The sequence below is a fragment of the Macrobrachium rosenbergii genome, chromosome 46 (assembly GCF_040412425.1).
Source record: "Macrobrachium rosenbergii isolate ZJJX-2024 chromosome 46, ASM4041242v1, whole genome shotgun sequence".
Classification (NCBI taxonomy): Eukaryota; Metazoa; Arthropoda; class Malacostraca; order Decapoda; family Palaemonidae; genus Macrobrachium; species Macrobrachium rosenbergii.
In genome coordinates, this window is record NC_089786.1 from 9,405,283 (window position 1) to 9,410,000 (window position 4,718).

Here is a 4,718-nt window from a genome sequence, read left to right on the forward strand (position 1 = left end):
GTCTTTCCTTCTTTTCATTTTCTTGTGTCTCTCGCACTAACTACTTAAAACTGCTTCACAATAATAAAAAAATAAAGCGACTATCTCTCCACCCACTCTTACTTCCTTATCGCCGTTTATTTTGGTTGGAAAATCTCTTATCCTTTATCGCCAGTGCAGCTGATAGCAGTTCAACGAAGTGACACTTTAATCGCGCCGACGCGCTGACACAAAATCACGTAAGTACGCGTATGCGTGTCTATTGGTCAATCCATCTCCCAGACTGCTTGCCCCGTCTGTTTATTGCAAACATATTTTCCCCCAGGGGGCGTCTTGATACTTTGCATCCGATGCAGAATTTATGTTCACAAGGTTTTTTTTTTATTGAGCTTGAACTGAATATAGAATTTTGGCCAAAGGCTGAGCACTGGGACTTATGAGGTCATTCAGCGCTGAAATGGAAATTGACAATAAAAGGTCTGAGAGGTGTAACAGGAGGAAAATCTCGCAGTTGCACTATGAATCAGTTGTTAGGAGAGGGTGGAAAGTAAGATGGAAGAGAGAATATGAAAAGAGGTATAGTAAAAGGAACGAAAGGGGTTGCAGGTAGGGACCGAAGGCACGCTGCAAAGAACCTAAAGTAATGCCTACAGTGCACCGCATGAGGTGCACTGATGGCACTAACTCCCTACGGATTTTTTTTTCTATTTTTGATTCTATTTTTACATAATATATTTTTTTCTGTTTCTTGTGATATGATATATATACTTAAAATACAAGAAAGCGCTTAGGAAGGATGGTTTTTTTTTAACCCATCTATGCAAATACACGCAGTATAACATATTCCAATAAAGGTTGGTTGTGCTGGGCGATCTGAATGTAAAGTTGGTATACTTGAAATGTCTGGAGTCACTGGAATGAATGAGAATGTAGGGAATGTTATTTATTAGAAAGAACAATATTTTTAGATATACAATGGAAAAAACAATGATCAGTAATACTACTGACAAATAGACAATTATGCTGATGTACGTAATGCTGCGATACAGCATGGGTGGAAGCATATATGATCATTATCTGCTTGAGGCAAAAGTAAAAATAAAAGTCGAAGATAACAAGGGAGAAATGATTCAGAAGGGGGCCATAAATGCATTCAAGGTAAGTGAATTCCATAACAAAGAGGTGAAGACAGCACAAATGGAGACAATGAATGGAAAATATGGCAAGGATAAAGATACTATTGAGGAATAATATACTGGGAATTATGTCAAATGTAGGAGGGATAACTGGGTCAATATGGAATGTTTCCGGGTGAATTCAAGTAGGATAATAAAACTGAATTTTATAATTCCAAGGTTTCCAGAATAGAAGATGTTCACACTAAATAAAATGAAAGCAATAAGTTAGGAGTTTCTCAGAGCAGCTGTAATTAAAACATATGTATATATAATATTTAAATATGGGTCCCCTGGCCTAGTGGTTATGGTACTAGCATCATTCTCCAGAGGCCCAATGTTAGGTTTTATGGTACAGGAATTAGTCAATAGTGGTTGGTTACAGGCAGGGTAGGGAGAGGTACATTTTATTAAAAACTTAATGCCAAACACTTGCTCAAATCCTGCAGGGTAGCATCTTCTGAAATCTCAACTTCTGTGGGCAAAAGATATACAGCATATACATATAAATTTCTGACTCACATCAAGATCGAACCCAGGTTTTTCAACTGAAAGACGAGACCGCTGCCAACCAAGACACCCAATCCATAAAAAGAAGTTGGCTTGGTTGGCAGCGGTCTCTGGCCTGAGTTCGATCGATGTCTCAGAAATTTATTTCTATTCCACACGTAACCGTGTGTTGATCATTTCTATATATATATATATATATATATATATATATATATATATATATATATATATATATATATATAATTACTTTTCCTACCATACTCAGAAGGAAAAAGTAGTGAGGGTTTAGACAGTGGCTCAACAGTTTCTTGCAAAATATTTATATGAGGAAGTTTGAATGTAAAGGGGATAAAAGCTGTAGATGGCCAAGGACCTAAATGTAGAGGGCAATTTGCCGAGTGATTTAAAGTTTTTCTGATAAAATGCAACACATGAGTATGTATATGGAACACTGACTGACTGGTTTGGCGTAAAAGTAGGTATGCCATAAGGCTGTTATGTGATTATAGGATGGCTGATGCAAAAAAGTTTACGAAGATTTGCAAAGTTGTAGGATAAAATATGGGACTGGGGCTAAAATGGATGGCTGCAGATACTGGATTCGGGATAATTAGTAACAAGTAAAAATGCGCCATGTTTGACAGCCTGATAATCAAGGCCACCGAAAATAGATATATCTTTCGGTGGTCTGATCAATCTGTATGAGCCATGGCCCATGAAACTTTAGCCAGGGTCCCTGGTGGCCTATCCTATATCGTTGCCTGAAACACGATTATGGCTAAATTTAACCTTAAATAAAATAAAAACTACCGAGGCTAGAGGTTTGTAATTTGGTATGTTTGATGGCAGGAGGGTGGATGAAAACCAATATGCTGCCTCAGTAGACACAGAAAAAAGTGCGAACAATAAATGCGGACGGATAGACAAAGCCGGCACAATAGTTCTCTTTTCAGAAAACTAAAAAGCGCAGAAACTTATGGGTAAGAAAATGTTTGGAAGAGAAGAAATTTAGGAGCAAATGTTAACCAGAATAAAGTTATGTAGAAGAAGGAACAATGAATGTTAATCTAGATAGGAGAAGAATGGAAGCATTTGATTCAAATAAATAACTGAGAGAAAATGCATGATCAAAGAATAAAAGGTGAGTCACAGAAAAGGCATTTGCAAAATACTTAGAAGATGAGAAGACAAAACAGGGATATATATATGAAGGGATTGTTGAGGAAACTCTCCTTTCTGGAGAAGAATCGTTAAAGCTGAACATGAATGAAACAAGAAAGGTTGAAGGTCTTGTGATGAACGCTGAAATGAGTTGTGGGTAGTAAGTTGGCTCTGTGCCAGCAATCTCTCTGGTTCAAGAAACGGGTTGAGGCGTAACGGATAACCCTGATGTCAACCAAAGCCTTGACGTGTGACTAAATCACAAGGTCATAGATAATCGAAAAACGGCTACCGGTATCACAGGAAATATTTATTTGCGTGTTAAACTGGCTCTCACAGGAAATAGATGACGACTGTAAATCTGCAGAGATTTGTCTAGATTACGGTTCTAATCTACAAAAGAGGTGCCGCTATCTCCGAGGAGTCTTTGTTTATCAAGGTAGCGCCGCTGAACAGAGGTGTGTGTGTGTGTGTGTGTGTGTGTGTGTGTGTGTGTGTGTGTGAGTATGCGGAGGCGTATGACTGTATGATCACCTGAATAAATGAAGACACTGCGATACTACTCTGCCCTAAAACGGAAAACCGCAGTATCTGAAAATTTTTCGAAATTGAGATATGCAACCCACTGGGCTCGTGAAACACTAATACGCAAGTTACTGCAGTTTCAGAATGATTCTTCGATGTTTTTCACGAGTATTTAGGGGGTCCCATTTGCAGTATCTGCAAAATCGGTAGTAAGGCATGGGAACTGCAGTACATACCACTTTTCTCAGTTTTGTGTTCCATTTTAGGGCAGTACTGATATGGAAGCTTTTTTTGCTTAAAAAAAATTAACACTAAAAATTGAATCACAGTGGTCCAACGCCTTGTTTTTTCTACATTGACAGCTCATGTATTTAAAAATTAATTTGCTTGCATATATACATACATCTATTGGCTTGCTCTATGAGAATGTTCATTGGAAACCCACAAAATTCACGTGGTTTGGTACAGGGTTACTGACAGTTTCTTTTGGGTTAGTAAAAGTTTCACTGCTTTGATAGGTGAAGATTATTCACTACGAAAACTAGTTTATCATTTCGATATGCTAATCTAGAGCTTTATTAAAAATCCACAAATACGACGTCCCACTTTCCACCAAGCATAAAGGTCGTACATGCAAATAATAATAATAATAATAATAATAATAATAATAATAATAATAATAATAATAATAATAATAATGATAACAACAACAACAACAACAACAACAACAATAATAATAATAATAATAATAATAATAATAAAATAATAATAATAATAATAATAATGCTATTAACAACAACAACAACAATAATAATAATAATAATAATAATAATAATATAATAATAATAATAATAATAATGTAAGTGATCTCACAGTCACGAGTGCAATAAACGTCTAGGTCATACTGGGATCTACCCATGACTCTCGAATAAAAGACAGGGGCCCCACCAATAGCCGGAACAGTCATCAAGTGGCTTTCTTACGGTAGTTAAATTATAAGAGAAATAGCGTCCGTTTTGAGAGGGTTTCCATAGTAACAAATCTTCGATATCGGCCTGACTTCATTCGACTGAACTGAATTGAACGCAGAATTTAGGTCCAAGGCCAAGCACTGGGATCTATGAGGCATTCAAAGCTGAAAAACGGAAATTGACAGTAAAAGGTTTGAAAGGTTTAACAGGAGGAAAAACTCGCAGTTGCACTATGAATCGATTGTTATGAGAGGGTAGAAAGTAAGATGGAAGCAAGAGCATATGAAAGGAGGTACGGTAAAAGGAACGAAAGGGGTTGCAGCTAGGGGTCGAAGGGACGCCACAAAGAACCTTAAGTTTTGCCTGCAGTGCACTGCATGTGGTGCACTGACGGCAC

The 4,718-nt window shown here is 37.2% G+C and overlaps 1 long non-coding RNA gene across 1 annotated transcript in view; it reads right to left on the reverse strand.

Annotated features, from left to right (window-relative positions):
- Nucleotides 1-822: 822 nt before the first annotated feature.
- The window catches only part of LOC136830040 (uncharacterized), a 19,471-nt gene continuing 15,575 nt past the window's right edge, over nt 823-4,718 (reverse strand). The window contains exon 3 of the long non-coding RNA XR_010850539.1: nt 823-891. This is a non-coding gene — a long non-coding RNA (uncharacterized lncRNA). The remainder of the gene's footprint in view (nt 892-4,718) is intronic.